This window comes from Phoca vitulina, unplaced genomic scaffold (assembly GCF_004348235.1).
Source record: "Phoca vitulina isolate PV1807 unplaced genomic scaffold, GSC_HSeal_1.0 scaffold25, whole genome shotgun sequence".
NCBI classification, from domain to species: domain Eukaryota; kingdom Metazoa; phylum Chordata; class Mammalia; order Carnivora; family Phocidae; genus Phoca; species Phoca vitulina.
The window spans coordinates 15038618-15063720 of NW_022589728.1; the positions used below are offsets into that span (position 1 = coordinate 15038618).

General features: G+C 38.7%; 1 long non-coding RNA gene across 1 annotated transcript in view; it reads left to right on the forward strand.

Moving 5' to 3' along the window:
• LOC116642964 overlaps nucleotides 1-6047 on the forward strand; it is a 40625-nt gene extending 34578 nt beyond the window's left edge. Inside the window, exon 4 of the long non-coding RNA XR_004301459.1 lies at nucleotides 5770-6047. This is a non-coding gene — a long non-coding RNA (uncharacterized LOC116642964). The remainder of the gene's footprint in view (nucleotides 1-5769) is intronic.
• The last annotated feature ends 19056 nt before the right edge of the window (nucleotides 6048-25103 follow it).

Below are 25103 nucleotides of genomic sequence, written 5' to 3' on the forward strand. Positions count from 1 at the left end.
TTTTTTTTTTTTTTTTTTTTTTTTTTTTTAGCAACAGAATCTAAGCAGCCTGATTGGAATTTCAAATGATCGTCACACTGAATTTGAAAGTCTGTCTTACACAGAATGTAACATTTTTCTTATATTTTAACCAAATAGAGGCAAGAAAGTCCTTTTTATCTTTTTCTAGCCGAAAGTATGCTCAATATTATTAATTCAAATAGAAAAAAGATCATTCCACATCTTTGACTATTTAATAAGATTTTTCAGTCTTTTGCTAGGTTATCAATTGCTTCTTCTCTCAATATTAAGTACACCAATTTTCCTCACTTCCTGATTTGGTTTGTTCTTAAGGGATATAAAATCCATGTTGTCACTTGCCAGAGCACGCAAAAGCCAGTTTGTTAGAAAACAAGGTGTTGCACTGTTTATTTTTTGTTTGTTTGTTTGTAAGAAAATGAGTCTGAGTTATCCCGTGGTTCCTGTTGCCTGTTTGCCTTTGCTTAGTTTTCCTCTCTTTACACACGGAGAAGCAAACACCGTCCCTGTCAAAGGATAAATGAGGCAGAATTGGTGACGTGTGTGTTTGTCAACATAAGCAAGATCAAATGATTGCTCAGCAGGAAGAAGCCACGGGAAAGCCAATGATTTTTGACTAATTAGCAAAATAATAATAATGTCTCCCTAATGATTACCTTGTACTGGGTTGTGGCCTTTTATCAGACAGAGATATTCCATCAGTGCAAACTGGTGTTTTGAAGACAAATTAGCGATTTTATTTGAGACCCTGGATGTGGAGCATTTCTGAGAAATCTTTTGAAACATCCCTTCCTTCTAGATCACTTGAGCAATTGAGAATGAGAACTAAGTCACATTTTTTTTGTTTCCCATTGTCCTATCACCAGTGAGCACTTTAGCTAATACTTTATAAGAAGCAGCGACGTGTATTTTTCAGGATCATTTAAAATACAAATTCATTCTATCCTTTCAGGGAATTTTGCCAGAAGTGTTCATGAGGAGTAACTTGATTGAAAATAACAATGTTAACAAGATGTTTTTTTTCTGTTGCCACACGCTAGCTGAAGTTAAAGTGTCCATTATCATGCGTAGCCTTATTTTAAGTAATCTTTTATAAAACTTCAAGAAGAAATTCAGGTAGACCTAAATTCTTAGTCCTGGAAAATGTCGCTGGAGCTGACATTTTCTGTGAAGTTCAGTAGTCAACCACTATTTATAGGAAACGGCGAAGACAGGAGGAGCATCTCTCAGGTCGCAGGGCGTGTTCTGAGCTCTGTAGATTATCTTGCCTGAGACATATTCACAGGATTCCTGGCTCAGGACAAAGCTACATATTTCTCACTTTCCTGGGTGCCAGATTTACACCTTAAAAATAGAGATCAAGGATGAGTGAGCTTGGAACCAAGGGAATATTGTCTAGGAGAAGTTAGTTTGTCACATGGTGTCTAGGTTGGGAAATGCTGTGTGCACCTTGCTTATTTGGGCATTAAAACTGGTTGAATTGTATTAGATTTTCTCAAGAGAGCTGATTAAACTTCCAAATGATCATGGGGAAAAGTATCTCATCAAAATAAAAAGCAGACATGATGATAAAGTTATGGGTTTTTTTAGACCAGCAAGCTACTTGTTTGTTTGTTTTTAAAAATGTTTACCCTTTAAAATAATATAGATTGCTCTTTCAGTTTTTTTCCATTGTGATCATTTAACTGATGTATAGATTTAAATAACAAAACAACTTCTCCCACCCCATTTTGTTTCTATCCAAATCACCAAGTAAGAAGTTTTATGGTTGGGTAAGCGTTGTTGTTTGTGTTTATAGCAGCTAATACAGGGCCCATGGTTACCTTTCCTTTATTTTTATTTTTTCGCACCTTAAGCCTGCTTGGAAATTCTTCTGACATCCTTCTCTCCACCAAGATCTCTCCCAGCCCCTTCCCTAGGAGCAGATATTGATATGATAGCAACCTGAAAAAAGCACTAGTAGTATTTTTCCTTTGTCTAACCCAGGACAGATGACTAATAGGGAGAGACAGGGAATGAGAAGGTGACAGCAGTGATGGGGGATGTGGTAATGAGGGGGAGGACAGGAGAGTGGGCTAGCAAAAGACAAGAGCAGTGTTGATAATATGCTGAGGCGGGGTCGGGGGTCAGAAGATAGAGACCACTTTAATGAATCACATGGCTGCCACCAGCAAACAGATACTCAGAGATTCTCTTAAGTCTCCATCAACCTCAATGAATTCTTCTATGGCTCTCTAGTGCTGCACTCTCCAACAGAGTATCCACTAACCACGTGTGGCTATTGAGCACTTGAAATGCATCTAGTCAAAATCACATGCTTTAAGTACAGCATATATATAGTGGATTTTAAGATTTAATGTTAAAAACAAAATATCAGGGGTGCCTGGGTGGCTCAGTCGTTAAGCATCTGCCTTTGCCTCAGGTCATGGTCCCAGGGTCCTGGGATGGAGTCCTGCATCGGGCTCCCTGCTCCGCGGGAAGCCTGCTTCTCCCTCTCCCACTCCCCCTGCTTGTGTTCCCTCTCTTGCTGTGTCTCTCTCCGTCAAATAAATAAAATCTTTAAAAAAACCCCATAAAATATCATTAATAGTTTTTGTATCACTTACATGTTGAAATGATAGTATTTAAGATCCTTTTTTTTTTTTTTTCTCTTTAAAAATGGCTACTAGGAAATTTAAAATTACATCTATGGCTCGCTTTAATAATCACAATTTCTAGTTTCTGTTTTTGATGCTTGACATCTGTGCCTTGTTAACTCTAAAGAGACTGCATCTTCCAGGACTAGCCAATTTCTAGAGATAGCAGTATGAGAGCACCTTCCATAAGCAAAGCAACCAACCCAGAGCCCATATCCCCAGCCACCTTCTTTACTGGGCTCTCATACTCCAAGCCACTATTCACCTGCCCTAATCATCCTAGGACCAGGTACCAGACAACGAGGGAAAGACCCTATGCCCCAGAGCCCATGGAAATTGTTCAAATTAGCCGAATTTAAGACTGCCTACCCTGCTTCTCCTACTCCCTGTGCAAACCACAATAAGGGCTCTTGCCCACATTTTGCCCCCTTCTCCTGGCCACCTGACTGACCTTGGTACTTCCCCATGTGCCCCCCCCCCCCCCCGCCCCATGGAATGGCATGCCCCATCTTCTTGGGATCTGTGATTCAATGGCAGTAATTTTCTGATTTGTTGGCCTTGCCATACTTGAATAATAATAAAACCTACGTGTTAAAACCCTTGCATACTATTTCTATGGGATAGTGCTGCCAGAGCTCTGTTTTCTTTTTCTTTTCTTTTCTTTTATTATGTTATGTTAATCACCATACATTACATCATTAGTTTTTGATGTAGTGTTCCATGATTCATTGTTTGCGTATAACACCCAGTGCTCCATTCAATACGTGCCCTCTTTAATACCCATCACCAGGCTAACCCATCGCCCCACCCCCCTCCCCTCTAGAACCCTCAGTTTGTTTTTCAGAGTCCATAGTCTCTCATGGTTCGTCTCCCCCTCCAACTTCACTCCCTTCATTTTTCCCTTCCTACTATCTTCTTCTTCTTTTTTTTTTTTTAACATATAATGTATTATTTGTTTCAGAGGTACAGGTCTGTGATTCAACAGTCTTATACAATTCACTGCCAGAGCTCTGTTTTCTCCAAGTGCGATCCACTAATCACTTGAAAATGTGGAGAATCACTTACAAAATTAAACATCTAGATTCCTGGGACCTCTTAGAACTAGCTCTAGTTCTGAAGCTTCTGAAGCATAGTATTAGTTCAATAATTCTTAGCTATTATTACTTTAACACCATAATAACAATAACAGTAATAATGATGATAATAAAGTGGTTTACTTCTGGCTTGAGATGATCATTTCTTCTCTCTTTATGGTTAGTTTTGTTACTATTGTGCAATAAAATAAAATATATATCTCTATATGCAATGCAAGCTAGCATTTATTATTATTGGCCAAGCTCATGTTAAGTGTTTTATACATTATTTCATTGAATCCTTATGACAACCAATTGAGTGACAAAGTAATTTGCCCAGCTTGCTAGTGCTGGAGCATATATTTATTTTTGAATGATACATAATTTGTGTATTTACTTAATACTATCAGGCCCAATACTCATTCAGAAGGACATTAGAATGTATATGCACAATTTAAGAATTATCATGAAACCAATACACATGTGGGCACAATCAGGCAGAGGACATGGCTCCTCTCTGATCATATTTCCCCTCTCTTGGTCAGAGGCAGCATGCCCTGACTTTTGTGGTCATCATCTAGTGGCTATTAAGACAAAGTCACTAGAAATACTCTATTTTTTTTTTCCTGTCCCTGAACATTTTCAATGATGTGCATTCTTTCTTCTAAAAAAACCCCCTTAATATTCACTAGTATTAGCTAGCTAATGTTAACTAATATTTAACTAATATTTTTAATAAGTATTAGGCTTACAGGAGAGTTGCAAAAATCATAGAGTTCCCACAGACCTCTCATCTTGCTTCTCCTGGCATTACTTCACCATACAACAATTATCAACCAGGAAATTAACATGGGTAAGTGGACCTTTTTGACTTTCATCAGTTTCTTCACTGATATCCTTCTTCTTTTTCTGTCCCAGGATCTTATGCAGGATCCCACAAGACACTTAAGTTTCTATTTGTGGGGACATATTTTGAACCCATTTCTGTCTTACTACAAAATTCACAAGAGCAGTGTTTCAGGGAGATTAATTTTAAGGCAGCATGTGAAATAGATTTTAGGGCAGAGAGCTAAAAGCAGGAATGTCAGGAGACTCTTGCTATATTATGACTGCTTGAGGCAGAGAAGAACTATGGCAGTGAAGGGCCATCTACGTGTCTATTCCTTTATATAGCACACACTGCATTGGAATAATGTGTTCATCCGCCTCCCCTAGAAGCCCACAAGTTCCTTGAGGTCAAGGAGGACTAGAGCTAATTCATCTTAGTCTCTCCTCCAGGTACTAAGGAGAGTGACTGGCTATAGAAGTGATTTGGTGAAGGTTTGTCAAATAAATTAGTATGAATGAGAAACGCGAGCTGAGGGGGAAGCTAGGACCCACAAGAGGCATAAGCAAAGGTGAAGGGAGAAGAGGGAGAGCAAAAATAGAAGAGAGAGACCTGATCAGCCAGGAGGGGGCCTGGGGGAGACACACAGAAGATAAGGCATTGACGGTGGAAGACAAAGGGAAAAGCCAAAGGAGAGGAAGCGAGGAGATTGGAGGTATAAGCCGCTAAGGCAGCAGTACTCTTTTCCGATCGTGTTGCTCACTTAGATTCGGTACATTATCATCCATCGCTTAACTTTAAAACCGTACTTCCTTTTTTTATTGCTGTTCTTCACAGCTCTCAGACCTTTCTTTATCTTTTCCTCCCTCCTCCTTCCTGCACTCCTCCTTCAGAAGATGCTGCTAAGAGTGTCCAGCCACAGCCGGGGAATGTCACGTGATGCCCGTGCCTCGTTGTCACCGGGCCACTTCTGGTGCTCAGCCCTCCACACCCCCTTCCTGCCTCAAGGCATTTGCACTTGCTGAGCCAGCCCCTCTTCCTAAGATTCTCAGCTCCCAGGTTTTCATAGGGTTGACTTCTCCTTGAAGTTTTAATCCCACTCGCTTACCCTCTATCTTATTACGTTGTTTTACTGTCTTCAAAATGCTTTAAGGCTCTGGGAGTTTTCTTGTTTGCTTATTTGCTCACTTTGTTTTCATTTGTCTTCACCCACTAGAATACTAGCTCCAGGAGAGAAGGGGGTAACTTATTTACTACGAAACTTCCAGCACCGGGAAGAGGGATGAGAAGACTGAAGTGACGGACACATTGTTTTGCACTTGGGCTCAACTCAGTCACCGGTAAGAAGCAGGTGGGGGCCACACCCCTTAAAACCTCACTGCTCCAAGCAACTCAAGAACTCTCAACTTATGCTTTGCTTTGTTTTTCAACGGGGCATCTATTCTAAGGTAAAGGAGAGTAAGTGTTATGGTTTCCAGGTAAAATTAATTTCAAAATAATTCACTGAATGGCGATAGAGGTGAGGGAAGAGCAGCTTCCGAACTAAGATAAAATTTCAAGTAAATTTGGTATCTCTCAGGCAATTCAATGCTTCAATTTAACACTTTTCGAATGCCTGTTAAGTACCAGGTACTGTAGCAGAAACGGCAAATGTTGAAAACAACAAATTTCTGTCCTCTAGGACCTTTTTGTCAAATGGAACAGTTTGATAAGCAAATAACTGGTTGCAAAGCAATTCCTAAGAGCTGTAGAGAGGGCTATGGAGGAGAAGAGGACAGACCTGAAAGGCTACTCAATATCCACTTCAAATATGCAAGTTAACATTCTCAGACAATGCTTTGAATGATGATAACGGGTGTTACTGAGGGGGCTCGAGTGAATGTGGCAATACTGGGTTAACACTAACCAGTTGTCTCTAATGCAGGACTTAACAGAGTCTTTAACTTACTAACATGTACTGCTCATTTGTGTGGGGCGGGCACATTGGTAAGCGGCATTGCCTAAACTTGACCACAGTGCCTTTTTCAAAGAGGATCTTGTAAAACTAGTTTCCACTGAAAAATTTTGAAATTTCTTCACAATACATTTGGCTTAAGAGTTCTAAAAAATAATTTCTTGATGTTCAGGGTTGAGGATTTCCCACTTGAAAATTTTAGGAATGGAACTGAGAACGCTCTTCATTCCTTTTTTTTTTTCTCCATTATCTACCTAGGACTCCTTCAAGACCTGATGAAAGTCCCACATACGTGAGAGAGTTCATGGTCTAACTAGTGGAAGATGCCTGAGAGTTTTAAACATTTTTTAGAAATTCTACCTGAAAGAATGATAAAAGATTAAACAAAAAATCCTATCATACTAGTGTCTTGTGCCTTGTACTATTCCCTATGAAAAGCAATTAAGATTCCTTGAAGAAATGGCTGATTTCAGGGCTGGGACACAGTAACTACAGGATGAATTGGGACTATCTTGTTATCTAGAAAATAAGAAAGTGCCCACCCCCTGCTCCAAATAAATAAACTGGTGGGACATATTACAAGGACATGGGAACAACTCTAAGTGACCCCTACTAACCACATCTTAGGCAATCTGAGCACGAAAACAATTAGTACAGTAATAAGCCATTGAAAAATGAAAAAAAAAATTGTAAGTTCACGTCAAAAAAAAATAAACAAATGGAGGAAAAGGCAGGGTTCTTACTTACAGTAGAATCTCAAGTGCCTACTCATAAAAATGGAGGAAGTGCTGGAGTTAGAAAATCACTATTTTGCACCCATCTTGCTAAAGATTGGATCAGACAAGAGTCATTAATCCAGAGGGAAATTTTGATGAAGCAAGATATTTGTATGGTATTAAGTATCTCCACACAGACTGCTTGTAGTTGTAAGAGGAAAAACAGTACCAACATAATACTAACTGTATTATAGCTATATACTGAGTATTATTTATATATATATTTATATACAGTTTAATTTCTATATAATAAGCAACTGCATAGTAGCAATATATAATGGTGAAATCAGACAAACCTTGACTGGGTGATCCAAATTAACAACAGGGAAGGACAGATGGACATGATGTGCCTCCAGATGTGATAACTTGAGGAGGACACAACATCACTTATGTATTATCCAACCTGGAATGCATTAGCTGAATTTAATCATAAGGAAACATCACATAAACCCAAAATGAAGAATATCTCAATGTAAAAAAAAGGAGTTTCCTTCAAACTTGTCAATGTCATAAAAGACAAAGAAAGGTTGTGGAAATGTTTTAGATTAAAGTAGGCTAAAGAGACATAATAATAAAATGCATTACTTGACTCTAGACTGAACCTTGCACGGGAGAGGGAAAAATGCTCTTGAAGGACATTATTGGGTCACTTGACAAAATTGGAGTACAGACAGTAGATTAGAAAATAGTATCCTATCAATGTTAATTTTACTGAGGTTCATAACTGTACTGTAGTTTATGTGAGAAAATATCCTCTTCTTAAGAATTAGACACTGAAGTATATGGGGATAATGGGCCCTAACATATGCTGTTCATTCTCTAGAGTCAGGAAAAAAATGATATATATATATATCTATAAATTTATATCCATCCATCCACCCACCTGTCTATCCATCTACCTACTTACCCATCTCCTTACCTATTGTATCTATCTTGCTCAATCTATAGATCAATGGATCTACTGATCTATCTATATGTCTTCTATCATCTATCTATTTATCCATCTTTCTTTTCTTCTTCCTTCCTTTCTTCCTTTATTTCTTCCTTGGGCAAATGACAAAGAAATTGTGCAAATGACAAAGAAATTGAGTAAAATTTTAATAGATGAATCATATACATGGTATAATGGTGTTCTTTGTACTATTCATATTCTTTCAAGTTTTCTGTAAACTTAATATTATATCTAAATAATGAATTTTTACAAATTAACATAGCCCCAGATACAGTTTCTCTATGGCTTGGAATTAGTCTCATGGGCTCTGGAGTTATACACACCTGGTTTTAAGCTTGGCCTGACTACTTATGACTTCTGTGTTCTTGGATAGTCCCTTAACCTCTTTGTGTTCCAGTCTCTTTATGTGTGAAATGGTAGTAATAAAAGCACCCTTCCTGAGGGTTATTATGTAGATTTAATGAGTTAATCCAAATTAAGTTTAGCACTGTACATGACACATAGCATTGTTCAGTAAGTGTTATTGTTATACGGTGAGTATTCAGTAGACTCTAGTTGATTGAAAGGATTCATAGGTTGAACCAGCTCAAATACATTTAGAGAAAAGACACAAGATTGGATTAAACATGTTTCTGAAATCGCTCTCATTGTTATAATCCCTTATTTCTTTAAGTAATTCCTTGTATCTGATTTAGAAACCAAAAGATTGAATTTTTAATGATCTTTACTCTAGAGCAGTCTGTATTTATTTAAAAAAAAAAATAAGAGGATGACCCTATGGTCTAACTGTAGAGTGTAGCTGATTTTCAGAAGAACCTTCAAATGAAACAAAATTGAACATCACATGCTCCTTCCCACCAAACAAGACATGATTTATTTCTGTCCAAATTTGGCCAATTGTTCCTATAAAAGAGTGAAACCATACTGCCACTCTAACAGTGACACTTTCTAAGTTCATATGTCTAGTTACACTGGCAAAAAACTGAGTTGCATAGCATCTGTTTTACTATTTTGTTTGGTTTTCTCATTTGAAGAACTGAGTCTTAGGTCTATTGAATGAAGATGTTCAATTTCACCCACTTACAAGTGATGGAATTCAGAGTCTCTCCTGGGTCTGGTGAATTGCCTTCATGTCAGTGCTTCCTTCCTCTCTGGCTCCTGAGCACCTTCAGCAAAACCGCCAAAATCAATTTCAATTTTTTCCTACCAAGATTTTCCCAATCCTCCAACTCTTTTTTGCTCCAACCTCCTGTTTTGGCAACTTTGAAAATATTCTTCCATATATGGAATGGAAAGAGATCATTTTGGAGTTTTGGAGTCAAGCAGAGTTGGATACAAAATCTGGTCCGTACCACATTCTTACTGCATGCCCTCAGCAGGCAAGGCAGAATAATAGCCACGTTGAAAGTGTATCTCTGGGGTTGGGGGGGCGGGGAGGCTTGGCGCCTGGGTGGCAGAGTCAGTTAAGTGGTGGACTCTTGGTTCCAGTTCAGGTCATGATCTCAGTGTCATGAGATCGAGCCCCGTGTGGGGCTCAGCACTCAACCAGGAGTCTGTTTGAGATTCTCTCTCCCTCTCCCTCTGCCCTTCCTGCTGTTCATGCTCTCTCTCCCTCTCTCTCTCTCTCCCTAAAATAAATAAATAAATCTTTAAAAAACAAAAGTATGTCTCTGGGGTCAGACATCTAGGATCAGAATCCTGCTTAGTGGGACCCCCTTGGTTGGGCAAGTATTTTTACTTCTTTCTGTATCAGTTTTCTTATCTTTAAATGGGGATAATAGAGCTCACCCCATAGGATTGCAACAAAGTTTAAACAATATAGTTATGTGAAATGCTTACAACAGTACCCATAACACGACGAGTACCTTTCCAAGTTTCAGTTTTCTTATCAAAAATTGAGGATAAGCCTATTTCATATGTTTAACATAAAGATTAAATAAACTATAGCAAGTAAAAAAAAAAAAGAACTCTGTACCTAGTTCATCAGTGACCATTCATTCATTCATTGAATATGTGTTTATGAACCTCCTCTGTTATAAGGGCTGGACTTTCAGAGAAGACTCAGATATACGAGTGTCTGCTTTACTGGTCTGTGGGGGGGGAAAAAGTGAGTTGCTCTTGTTATAAAAGATAAGGATTGAGTATAGGCCTGATCTCTAAATGTTAGTAAAAGCGTGTTTTGTTTTTTCCTTATCTCCCATCCCCACTTTTAAGGCTATCTAATTTCCCTTTGATTTAGAGTTTAGAATCTCATTTTCTTTTCCACAAACAGTATTTAAATGTATCTAAGTCGGCATTTAGCTAATAAGGAAAATGAACATTTTGGGGGCATTTTGAAGTTTGCAAAGGGCTTTCATGTACGGCTCCTCCTTTGGTCCTCCTCCAATGCTCTGAGGGACAGATGCAGGCCCATTATCTTCATGAAAGCTCCCACGGAAACATGTCTGCCACACATTCTTAGTGATTAGCAAAATAAAAGATTTTAAAGTAAAAATATTCCTGTCTCTTTTCTTCAAAAAGCAAACAGATTCTAGAAGAAGCAAGGACAAGAGCTGGAGGAGGAAAATTGGCAATTTTTTCTTTGCATAATTTTTCTGACAAAACAAAAAGATTTCTACATCATTTTTGATGACAAACTGTACCCATATCTTTGGAATTTTTGCAAATTTAGCATCAATCATGTACATTTTCCAGTCATTTTCATTGAAATTTCATTCTATCTTGTTGGCAAAGTGAAAGGCAATTTTTGTTTGCTAACGTTGCCTTTTCCCTTGCTACATAAAAAAAATGGCAATGCTGACAAGAGGGAGGCTTTTCTTTTCTCCTGCAGGGAAGCCCCCAGTGTGCTCATTTGTATGTACAGTCTATCATTCCTATTTTAGCATATTTTCATTTTATCTATAGGTTTGAATCATTTATTATTCACTTGCAAACAGTTTGCCAAGGACTCTTAATTGGTACGTATAGCAATTAGAACTTTATTACTTAAATAGTTTGGGGGCCAGGAAAGGAAAGGTACCAAAATCAGCATAAGCAATTTAGCTATAAAACACTACATCTGCCTTTTTATTTTATTTATGACAAGGATTTTGTTCTAATGCTTTGTAAGTAGCATGGCTGCTCTCTCTAGTTTTACATAAATGAGATTCATGCCTAATGTGCCTCCAATTTTCACAAACAATCCCTCAAATACAGTTTTAACTTCCATTAAGGCTGTGTCTACCCATCATAAAATGAATGTTTGGGAAGGAATTACTGGTGCATGCAGGGTGTTAGTTTTTTAATAGGAGAGTCAGTTTGGGCCCTGCGAGCCTCTTCATCAAAACTTTGCTTTAGAGAAGTGGCTTTTGCTGTTTTTAGGGAGTGTTTCCCGACAAAAGTCACATCAAGTCCATTCCCCATTGATGGAACTTTAGCAATCTTTGCTGTAGACGAAATTTTACAGATTAGATGAGAAAGGACTTTTCATATAAATGTAATGGCTTGGAAATGTTTATTCAGTGTAGGCAGAGCATCTGTTTGTACCTTCTATCCCTCGGGAAGATTTCCGAAAGACTACAATGAATAAAACGGAGAAAGTTGGAAATTTATGGAAACCCCAAAACTATTCCAAGAATGATGAAAATTACTTTGTAAAGTTCTGATGAGTAAGTAGTTAGAAAGTACGCATAGACACACACAGATGAACACACACACACAATGACTATATCTCAAGGACCGAACATGAGTCAGGCATTGTGCTAGGCCCTTTCACCTACAGTATCTCATTTAATCCCTACATAATTCCACTGAAAAAGGTATTAATATTATCATCCTATTTTTACAGATTAGAGGGCAGATAACATACATGAAATAAGTATAAAACTGATGAGTTAGATTGAATATAAAATAAACTGAGAGAAAGAAATAGGTTTGACAGGGGAAGAGCAACTTATTTAATGACGGTTGAAGATGTCAGGAAAGAGATTTTAAGCAAGCCTTGACAGACGGCTGCAACTCTAGAACCTACTCACCGTCCTAGAGCAGCTCAGTTCTCCTTCATTCCTGGAAACCTGGATATCTGTCTTCATCAGCCTCCATACTCCAACCCTTATGAATTGTAGTCTGTTTTCTACTAACCAGGACTGACTGAAAGATTTTCTGTGTGCACTTAAGGACAAGATTAAAAACCCATACTGAAACCTTAAGGGTTTTTTTTCCTTAGCACTGGGTTGGCTCTCATGTTAGGCTTCACTTTTAAGGGAGAGAGAGAGAAGCACATCAGGATGTGTCCTCTACATTTGTCTACATAACCCATCCCGTCCTGTGGCTGCTGATGACCTAGGAATGGTTATGCTCATGTACGGGTGAGGAAAATGAGGTCCAAACTTACTTAAGATCGGGTGGAAAGCAAGTGAAAAAACTTGGATGCAAGCCCAGGTCTGTCTTCTGCCAGTGTTTGTGAACTTTTCATTAAGCTCTGTCAATAACCATTGGTGAGGGTCTGGGTGCCATACAATGAACCAAACAACCTGATCCTTACTGCCTGAGAGAGCAAATGTGGAGAAAATGGATGTGAAAACATGGATGTGCCCATGTGAGACCCCTTTTCAATGATGGTAAATAAAAAATTTTATTTGTACTTCAGTTAAGTTCTACTGTCATGTCACATCAGTTCTAATGAGAGAGATTAAGGACACTGTGGAAATCAGTATGAGGTATGCTTCTTTCCATACCAAGATGATATGATTGACTGTTGCAATGTGACAAGGACTTTGAGTTTGAAGACTGAAGCTCACATAACTGGTGGCATATTTTGGCAATAAGCAAGAGAACCACGGATAAATATTTATGGATATAGGACGGACAGTGTTATCGCCTGCTTAACATCCATTCTCCTTTCTTCCTTTCCTCCACATTTTTTCAGAATGGTGATGTATTTTGCCTCCCTGAATCTGAGGTAAACTGTAATTGGTCAAAGCCCATCACAACCATCATCTTCCTTGCTGTCCCAGTGTCCACGGCATAAGGGGCAGCCATGAGAGTCAGTTCTGCCAATGGAATCTAAGAAGAAGTCTGTTCAGATTGTTTCTGGGAAGGTTTTCCTTTTCTTATAAAAAAGAACAGAGTTGGTATCACTTTTCACCTCTATTCCTGTTTTGAGTGCAGATGTGCAGCCATCTTAACCGTAAAAGGACAGAAATGCCCGGCCGGCCATCATGGAGCCGTTGAACACACATCAGAAACAGCCTGCCTTTCGACTTTTTGTTGATGTTGTTGTTGTTGTTGTTGTTTTGTTTGTGGGAAAAACTCAACACTATTTTGTCTGAGTATTTCAGTACTTCGTTACTTGCAGCTAAGTACATTCCTAACTGGTAAAGGAGAGATTATACTTATAATATCAACTACAGCCACTTAAATGAAAAAGTGATTAAAAACATTACATTAGGGAAATAATCTAATCTGCTAATCTAACTGATCAGCTCATCCATCCCCAAACCTAAATTGGTTTAATATGGGTCACATAGTAATAAAAATATGATAACTAAATGCAAGTCGGTAGATGCCACAGTGAATGAAAGCTACCTACAAGTCTTGGGGAACTTATTTCAAATTTATTCTTTTCTATTTTTGAAATAAAATATGCTCTGAGTTGACTGTGTTCCTTCTCTTTTCTTTTATCATGGCATTTTATATATATGAAATATTTTTCACGCTAATTATCTGCAAACAAGAAAGGAACATCAACACAGTGAAATCAATCCTTTCTTGATCCTGCTCAAATTTAAATGTAGCCCAAATGACACCTGACAGAAACATGCAGAGGTCATGCAGTTCTTGCTTATGAGAGACATTAATCAGACAAATGGCATTTGTCTAATTCAGCAATTTTATATCAGAAAATTTATCTTTTAAACCTTATGAAAAAGGAAGATTAAGTGAAAATAGATACAATACATTTAGCATTAAAAAAGCAGAACTCTAGAGATCGAGGTTACTAAGTTATTATTTCAAAAATCGTGCTCTAAGATTGACAGGTCATTTTGAGTCTCCTACTTTTCCTACGCTTACATTTTTAGAAAAACTCTCTCCTTAGTTGTCTCTACTTCACTTTTTAAGATAACATTATTAATAGGTTAATAGTTACGGTTTTTCCTACCCCAGGTTAGTAGTTATGGTTTTTCCTACCAAGTATGGTTTGATACTTCTGAGAACACAAAATCACTTTGATAATTCTCAGAAGACAAATCACTGTGCGGCTTTCAAGGGGAAATGTCTCCAATTTGTTTTTGTTTTTGTTTTTCACTCAGAGAATGAAAAGGTAGTGGTTGTGAAAGGCTGCACTCCCCAGCCACCACTGTTGAGGGGATGATTTGTTATGTTCCCTCTTCAGTAATTTTTATTTTTATCTGTTTCTTTTTTCCCTTTAAGTATCTAAATGAAGAAAATAAATGATATTTTAGGAGTAAAGAAAAAGTGAATTTTGCGGAATCCAAAAGGCAGCCCAGGTGGCTAGACAAAGAGCCCGAATGTTTTCATACAATTTGAGTTCAGGGCATCAGTGAAATCACCCGCTTCTCCGAAGAACAGCTTTCACCTGGGATGAATTTTGTTAGACTGTGAATAACTTGTTATAAAGCCACATTTTTATTTTGCGAGTCCCTTGTATGTGCTAAGTCTTTTGTTGGTCTCTATTTAAAAAGGAGAGATAAACAGATATCATCCAAAAATTTCCTTAGAATATTTATTTTTTTTTCAGGTTGGAATTCGACAAATTAAGGGACAGAAAAAGTTTTTCCAGTTACCCATTCATACACAGCAGCAGGTGGGTAGGTTCAAGTGAACATCAAACATGCACAGAAATCAAATCAGAAAAGCTCCTTTATTTGGCTAAGTGAATTATCTCTAGGTTCATACATTAAAACGACACAGAGAAGCACTCCTTTCTATCTTTGCTAGCCTCAAAAGAGTAAAATATAGTTTTCCTTATAAAACACGTTTGACACTTCCCACAAAGTCTTCGAGTCCCCACAGTGAGGTCCTCACAGGGGGTTCACGGAGAATGAGATAACATAATTAAGTCTTGGGGAAGTGGGGTCATTTGAAACTCATATAGGATGAACAAATAGAGGTTGGGGTTTGAGCAAAAGGAAAACTCTGATTCTTTTCATTTAACTCCTTATTAAACCACAAAGAACTTTAATTCTTACTTTTATGGATCCTGTGGCCTAAAGGAAGAGGTGGTAAAAGTTCTCAGAAAGATAAAAGTGTGTGTGTGTGCGTGTGCGTGCGTGCGTACATAGGTGTGCGCACATCCGCATATATGCATGAGTGTCGGTGTGTGGTGGGGAGGGCTGCTATCATTGTCCACTCAGCCCGGACTAAGATCTTTATCTTTATCTAAATGTGCTGGAGAAATCAATGCATGGTTTAATAATATGGAAGCCATTTCTATATTAAATATCTCCCTGGATTGGCTCTGACAGTCAAATTTGAAAATTATTAAATAGCCAAATAGACTAAAGAGCTTTTAAGTATTATATATATATATGTATATATATATATATATAGGTATTATATATATATATGTATATGTATAATATATACACATATATACATATATATATAAATGTCCTAATTACCCAAAGAGCCATTTGGGGAAAAAAAAAAAGAGTCTTGAATATGGTCCCAAACTGGAGTGTTTGACAACTCATTTTAACTATCTTTCAGATAAAGAATAAATTCAAAGATTCAGTCACTTGTGCTTACAGAAGAACATATGGCACATTCTGTTGGAGGACAGAGTAACCCTCCACATCCCAGCCAAATTTTAGTTAGAGTTATTACAGCCTCTTTATCTACGGCTCCCTGTAGTCTTCACTTCCCAAGTGACAGGGTTGGATGAAGAGATGATTGTGCATAAAGTGGTTTGTGATCTTCCTAAGGGAAAGACTTGATAAAACGTGGGCTCTTCTGAGGATCCAGCAGATGCGCAGACTGCAGCAAAAGCCCTGCTCGCTCGAACGCAGACAGCCAGGAATCACGCACCGTCACAATGCAGGGGGGCGGTGTGGCCAGCAGGGCTGGGCGCTCGGGAAGAAGGCAGTAGCTGGAGGGACTCACCATCTCTCCAGTCTCTCCAGGCCTTTTGTTTGTTTGTTTGTTTTCTTCCTTAAATCAGGCATGGAGTTTAGCTTGGAGTTGGAGCTGGAGCTGAGGGGGAGTTATCATAATCCAGGTATCTCTACTTCGTATTACTCACCCCAAATGAAAATACTAGGGTCGAGAGGAAAAAGCGCAACCCTGATTTGGACTTGGGAAGCAGCAGCTCATTCACTTGTTGGGTGAGACACAGGGAAGTGGCTCAGACCACGGCTGAGATTCATCCTTAGGAGCAAAGGAATTCCAGCCCAGAAACAAAAGACCAGCACTGGACAGCCTCTCACTGAGGGCTGTGTGGAGAAACCACTTCACAGAAAGGGGAAAGAAGAGGCATGCCATCTGCCTCGGGGGCACATTGGGCTTTTCTTCCCTTCCAGGCAGAAGGGGAGTCGGCTGTCCTCAATGACATATCTTCCTTTAGGAATGTAGAGCTACCTGCCAGATCCAGGAAGTGACTCAGCTTTTAGGAGGCTTCTTCCAAGTTATACTTTCTGTATATTTGCATCCAGCACGTAACTGTGGAGCACCTGCCGGGTGCCAGGCTCTGTGCCGGAGGTGAGAGGCACACACGGAGCTGCCCACAGGGAGCTTCCAACCCAGGCCAAGTACGCGGAGACACAGGGAGGGCAAGACCAGTGGAAGCCCCAGGCAGGGCGCAGGAAGAAAAAGGCATACTTGAAGGGCACTCCAAGGAGGGCGTCTCATGGACCCTCACAGCATCGTGTAAACATCACTTTGGTTCCTTGCAGAGTCTCAGGCTTTGTGTCAGCATTTTTGAGAGCTAGCCGGGGCTTGGCATCAACCAGCATATCTGCTGCATTGCAGGAAGAGCTTGAGATTTCTGTAAAGCTGTTTCTTTAGGAAGATCACAGTCCTTGACTTCTGATTTCCACATAGGCTTTCAGGGTTGGAAGCAAAATCCTCCCTGTGCGTCAGCAAGCAGGCAGGAAATGAGATGCCCCACTCCTCCCCTGGCGTAGGAGCAATAATGCATCGTGAGTTTCGGTTATAAAAAATAAAAGGAAGAAATCAAGATGATGCCGTAGATAATGCAACGTTCCACCATTTGAATGAGATTTGAAATATTCTTCAGGCCCGAATGCAGAAGAGTGTGACTCCCTAAAAGCGCAGATTCACACGACCCACGGTGGGAACACAGAGCCATGAAATTCCAATGCTGTTTTTTTTTTTTTTTTTTTTTTTTTAATGTAATGAAATTTCATTAACATTTGTCAGAGTATTTAGTTTTATTGATGTTTGGGATTGAATTCTGGAGAAAGTTCTCATATTGGAGGTTGCCGCTACGGCTTTATCAGCTAATACTGCATGTGTATGTGTGCACGCGCATGTTTTAATATATGTGATAGCAATAATGAAAAAGAGGAATGGAATGTTAATACACACCGGCTCCCAAGAGAGCGAGGAAGCACCGCAAATATACACAGTGGCATCAAAGCAACATTTCTTTTGAACTAAATAATGCAAATTAGGTTTACCTCTATCCATCTCCCTTTTCATTGGAATATATTTTCAAAGAAATGAAATGTGGGTTGTCCTTGTTTCCTTGCTAAAAACTAGGCCTCACTAAACAAAACCAAGTTTTTGAGGCTGTCAACATTTCTTACAAATGATGACCCTTTTTTTGTAAGCATGTTAAATTAGAATGGAGAAGATCCTGGCTAATTTGGGTAGCTCGAGCTTCTGAGGGCTCGCATTAAGCCCTTTCTTTGCTGTGGAAGCGAATTCGTACTGACTGTCTTCTCCCTTTTCTCATTCAGTTTTCATCATCACATCAGCTGTGGGCCCCACACTCACCCTCACATTCTCTTTGTTGTGTTGTTTCCTGCAGGTTTGGCTTATTTTCCCTCCCCTTCTCTGGTCTTCTTGTACCTATTCTCCACGAGTTTATTTTCCATTTGGAATCTATTTTATCCCTGCTACGGGAGTATCGATCCTCTGTCATATAGACCACCTGCTTCCTGGTGTCCCCTCTTGACTGTCCCACATTGCATGTAGGTCACTTTTGATTATTCCAATGTTGACTGCGGTTTTCCCAGCTGATGCCATATAGCCTTCCCGTATATCATCAAGAGCATCCAGAAGGCCCCCTGGCCTTTTGCTTTGGCCAGATAATTCACCCAGAGACTTGGACGGAAAAACAAAAAGCAGCCACATTTTCTTATTCACGGAAACATAACTTGTGGTTGAGAATGAGGAATAGAAAAGAGAATAACAGGTAAACATGGCTTTTGCACATTACCAAAGAGAGAGCAAAAGCCAATATATTTTCAGGCTTCCACATACATACAGCCATTTGTGTGGACATGCCCATAGCAAAAGCTTTGATGGATAGCTCTCCACTCCCCCACTCCCCATCCAGACTTGCATGCCATTGAAGAACTGGGCTGCTATCATTCTTCTCTCAGGTCGAGAGGCCAGGCAACCACAAGCGTCATTAAAAATCTAGGGTTATTTCAGGAAGGTGTAAAGTATGCTAAATCCGATGCAATACATTTTTAGACAGATCTAATCTGGAGAATGATGCCTTTGATTAAGGAAACTTGGTAAAAATCATCTTGCTACTCAGAAAAATCATTTTAGGTAAAATAAATCAAGAGCACAGATATTTAATGGGTTTAATTAGTCACTTTGAAGTAGTGGGAGCAGCTATACAAGTGTACCTTCCCAACTATAGAGGGGGTGAGACATTCTCTCCTTCTTTGTGTCCACTTTCTTTTCAAGAAAGCTAGTATTCATGCTTCTATGCCAGGCAGCTCCTGACGTAATAAGGGAGGGTGAGCAAGAGATGTATACTTGTCCATTCCTCCTTGGGCTCCTTGGACCAAGTTTCCTCTTCTCCTAATGGCAGAGTGAATGCATCTATGTAACACAAAACACCCCTCCCACTGCCCAAGAGCTCATCATATATTACAAAGAGCAGTGACTTTGTCTCTGTGGAGATACTCTGCATCTCCTTCCACGCTATAACCTTGAGAGACATGGAATAGGGCAGAGAGTTCTTCATGCTTTCCTTTTATCTGCCCCTTGTTCTCTCACACAGGATCAAATGGTGTTAAGCTGCCAACCCACAGACTCTTAACGATTCCCTGGTCAAGGAAGTGCATAATATGAAAGATGAAAGCTGACAGGAAGAAGGGTAGGAAAACAACAAACATCTTTCCTTCAGCTATCCCAGGCAGAGCATCAAGGGCTGATCTGAAGTTCAACACACCTATTTCTTATTTATTTATTTATTTACTTACTTACTTACTTACTTATTTATTTAGAGGGGCAGAGGGAGAGAGAATCTCAAGCAGACTCCGTGCTGGAAAGGAGCGTGGAGCCCTATGTGGGGCTCGATCCCACAACCCGGAGATCATGACCCCAGCAAAAATAAAGTTGGGCGCTTTATCGACTGAGCCACCCAGGCTCTCCTCAACATGTCTATTTCTTGCTTCATGGCTGCCTATTCAGCTTCTTCATTTCAGCCTTTCTGGAAGAGGGGGGATGTAAGAATTATATACTTTAATGTGTTGTTTTTTTAATGGTTAGGAGATTTGGGGACATTGCAGGTAGAATAAAACTCTCCTGAAAAAATTAATGATAACAACAAAAGTTTTGGGTAGGACTAGATCAGATACTGTGCCTTTAAGAGTCTCACAAATGTTTGCATTGAAAATAAAAGCCTTTGAAACCACAGGTTTTATTCCAGTTTATGGAAAGTGTTGATCCAAACTGGTATCTTCTTGGTAATTCTCAGACATGAAAAATCGTTTTAAAGCTCAAGTTAAATGGTTTGTATATAATACACTGTCCCTTGAATAACTCTGCTTGAATTAATTTCAACCAAGAGCATTGCCTGTTATAAACAGAACTGATGTTTTCAATACCCAAATTCTCTCAGAAATATAGGTCTTTTGATAAAGCAAGAAATGACATGTCATTTCCCCTTTTAAAGGCTTACATAAATCCCACTTTGTTATTCTGTGGATTTTCCCTTTGTCTAACACACTTGTAGAAGCTTAGGCAATACCTACAGCCATGGAGCATAATGATTGCAGTCAAGTGTCTAATAGGTGTTTTCCTTTGTTCTGGTTTCAAACTAAGTCTCTGCCATGGTCCATGTCCTTGTATTTAAATCACTGACTTAGTAACTGCAGAGCCACAAGAGATGCCATTGGGGAGAAGCAAAAGACAAAACACTGTAAAACTTGAAGCTGAAGAGATAAAGTCTTAGTGGGAAGTCTTTGAAATGTTTTAAGTGGAGAAGTAATGTGAACGGATTTGATTTGGGGGAAGATAAGATTAGTTGCAGAGTAGAGATTTCAGCGGGGGGCGGGGGGGGGGGAAGGGGGGAGGGGCACCAGCCTAGGGTCAGGGAGAGTGGTTAGGAAAACCTTGGAGAGCCTGACTGGAGGAGGGGTAAGGGAAATGTCAGATTAGGGGGGTGGCTAGGTTGAGAAATTAAGGACTTGAGTAGGAGAACTTGCTAACTGATTGGGGGTAGGGGGCTAAGGAAAGAAAGGATTCAAAGATAAGGTCCATGTTCTTGCATACGTGACTGATGGTCACGTTGGAAAAACCCAACAGGAGATGACACATTCAGGTGGAGATATGTGGACTTCAGAATACAGATGGGACAACCAAATTTATGAGGAAGGGTGGGGTGCAGATAATAATCTGGGAATCAGCACTTGGAAATTAAAAGTATTTGTGGGCATGAACAAGGATGAGGACTTTCATGGAAGGCCCACATGAAAGTGAGAAGAGAAGGTGGCCCACGATACAATGAGAGGAACACCCCCACTGTGAAGGCAGGATCAAAGGGAACAGAACTCCAGAGATGAGGATGTTTTATGAAAGAGGAAGTAGTTGACAATAAAGTCTATGGAGAAGATAAAGATGGAATTGAATCCATTTGATTTCGTTGTAAGGGAAAATAGGTTCAGTGCAACAGGGGGGATGGAAATCTTGCGATGTGTGGAAGTTGAGGAGCATAGACCAATTTTTCCATAGTTTTGACAGTTGAATCAAAGGCAGCAAATTCCTTATGCAGATTTTTAACCCTGCCAGATATGAAAACTTCGTTTAGGTACAGCGATCATAACAAGTTGGATTTTTAACTTGGACTTGACTTATTACTATGGCAGAAGGCCCAGCTTGGAGAAATAGAGCCTGTTATACAAGTACTATCAGAAAAGAATGGCCAAGTCAGGTGAAACCGCTATCGTACGACTGTGAGTATTTGCCTTTGTCTCCGTATGTGTTTTGGTTTGCGGCCATTAATCGCTTAGATTCCATGAAGCAGTGGTGAAGGGGAGTGTGTCAGAGCAGCAGGCCAAAATTAAATTACAGCAACCTCGCACTTTGCATTAAAACCTTCACTCGGAGATGGAGGCTGGTAATCACATCCAGATTTTCCTTAAAGACAATGGCCCTCCATGCAACTGGCCACACTCAGTTAATTCATGCTGTCAGCTGCCTTTATTGGCTGTGGGGAATGCAGTATTGATTCTTGAACTCAGCAGCAGCACAAAGAGCCACTAGCGCATGGTCAAAATGCTGCAATAAAGGGCTGGCAGCTTGAGAAAAGCAGCCATTCCGTTGCACAAACAAGGTCAATTAGAGGACAGTGCAGTGTAATATAAATAGCATTAGCATCCCTCTTCAACTCCGATGATATCACGCTGGCAGAACGACAGTAAGGAAAATAAGGTTTAATGCCGAATAAATATAAAGGCATTTAGTGTAATTTAATTTCAAGCTCTCTATCATTTTAAAAGTGCTATGAGTAGCAAAATATGTAGTTCCATCATGGGTAGGAATTTATGTCTACAACACCAATTTTTTGATAAAACTTTGTGTGGACTAGCCAATTAGTCATGTACAGTAAAACTGATGTTATTAATGCTATTGAGAAGTAAACTATTTCTCATTCCCAGTTTCAATGTAGTGTGCCTACCTGCTATTTATTATCCTTTTTAGTATTAGAATTTCAAAATCTCTAGAGTATCATGAAGGAGGAACAAAAGATATCTTGGTATTTTTAGTTTAAAAGATAGAGCAAATTGCGTTTTTTTCTTTTCTTTTTTTTTTTTTAATTTGCTGGAAATTACTAGGACCTTTTGTTTAAATACTTGCATTCATTACTTTTATTTATGGGAGAATTTTTCCTACCTTCTTTGTCAGTTCAAAATTAATTACAAATGTAAAACGCATCATGCTGTTAACACATACTCTATGCGGGAAACAAATTATACTCTCAAAATAGATAATGGACAGCTTGGAGAGGTAATTGATAAACCAACACTGCCTACAATAACTGAATAGATTTTAGAAAAATATATAATTGTAAGGAATGGAAAGACTGTTTGAATTCTCTTAGTAATGAGTGCGCCCAGGGTTGACTGGGAGCAACTCATTAAAGTGCATAAAAGAGTTTAAAGAAAGTTTGAAATCATGGTGCCTTTGAAACGTCCATTAACCTCTAAGAGCATATATAGTCTCTCGGGCTGATGTTGTCTAGTAATTTGGTCAAAACCAGTTTCTAAATGATGAATGTACCAAGTAGCCTGATGTATTTCCAACAAACCAGCTGTGTTCATTGTGAGTTGGACACAAGAGTCCCACACTGCTTTCATAACTTCCTTGAGTAAATGAGTTAATATATCCCACTTTTTACCCCATAGGTCCTCCTCCATCAGCTTAAAGATGATTTGTATTACCTCCTAACAGAGATGCTGTGAGACCAAGTACACAAATTTCTACAGATCTTAGTCTTGAAGGATTAGTCAATCTTCAAGACCATCGACTAATAGAATTTTAGGTCTGAGAAAGATGTTAGGAGGTGATTAAATCCCACTTCCTGCTGTTTATCTGGGAGAAGATAGAGGCCAAATAAGTTGAGCCACATGCACAATGTCATAGAGCTAGCCAACGGCAAGACTAGAACTTTTCTTTATTTTCTGATTGTTAATTGTCCATGATTCTTTTCATTACAATACAATATTTGAAAAGAAACATATCTACTGTACAATCCCAATAACTAAAGTAATAATATTTGAAGGAAAAAGTTTTTAAAAATAGAAATTGAAAAACATGGAAAGTAAAGTCCTCCATTTTCTTATCTCTCAAAAACCAATTATATATTTCACCAAATTTCTTCTATGTATATTATTTCTATCTCTCTCTCTATGTATATCTGTGTATAGCAACTTGGCCTTTTTTTTTTTTTAAAAGGATATACTATAGACAACTTTCTGGCCAGTATTTGTAAGTCTAGTAAACATCCTTTCTAATGGATGCATAACATTCCATCTTATAGTTATAACCTCACTTAATTATTAAACCCCTTTTGTACAGCATTTGGGTTTTTCCAATTACAATTATGTGATGAATATCCTTATATACCCTTTCCCCCGTACTTGCTAAGCTATTTCTATAGGATACATTTCTCAAAAATGGAGTTAACCAGCAGGTTAAATGAATTTTTTTTAACAAACCCTTTATTTTGAAATTATTTTAGATTTATAAACAAGTTGCAAAGATAATACATCCCTCATCCAGTTTCCTATAAAATTAACATCTTATACTATCATGATAATATCATAAACTGTGTTTGGTATGAAAACTAAGAAACCAATATTGGCATATTACTATTCACTGGACTCCAGATTTCAGTAGGATGTTTTCACTAATGCATTTCGTTGGGTTGTTCCAGAATCCAATCCAGAATAATCTCATTCAGTCATCATGTTTCCTGTTTATTCAAGGCTGTGACTATCTTCAATCCTCACTTGTTTCCCATCACCCTGACAGTTCTGAAGAGTACTGGCCAGGTATTTTGTAGGAGAAAGATATTCAGTTCTTGTTAAACTTTGCCTACCTGGCTGGTGATAAATAGAATTTTTTCATGGATTTAATTGACATGTATATTGAGAATATTTTCAAAAACTTATTATTTATTTGTTTCTCATTTCTTGTGAGTTAATCACTTATGTCCGTTGTCCATTTTTCTCCTAGGATATTGGACTTCTCTGATAAATTTGTTAAATTTTTCACATATTAGGGATCTTGGCCTTATGATTACTCCAATAAATATTTTTTTAAAAATTTTTAAAGATTTTATTTATTTATTTGTTTGTTTGATAGAGAGAGAGAAGCAGCAGAGGGAGAGGGAGAAGCAGACTCCCCGCTAAACAAGGAGCCCGATGGGGGCTCAATCCCAGGACCCTGGGATCATGAACTGAGCAGAAGGCAGCTGCTTAACCGACTGAGCCACCCAGATGCCCCAAATTGCTCTAATAAATCTTTTTTTATTTAATTTAATTTAATTTAATTATATTATGTTAGTCACCATACAGTACATCATTAGTTTTTGATGTAGTGTTCCATGATTTATTGTTTGCATACAACACACAGTGCTCCATGCAATATGTGTCTTCCTTAATACCCATCACCTGCTAACCCGTCCCCCCACCCCCCTCCCCTCTAAAACCTGAGAGACTATGGGCACCAATAAATCTTAACAAATACTTATATCAGAGTGGGTTTTTTTTTTTTTTTAGTTTTGTAATGTTTTTTTTTTCTATAGAGAAGTTGTAAGTTATTTTCTCTATAGTTCTGAATATTTTGTCATGTCTAAATATAGTACTTTTTTTTACCCCTAGATTACAAAATGTTCATGAATTTGTTTCTTGTATATTTTGGCCTCGTATTTTACATAT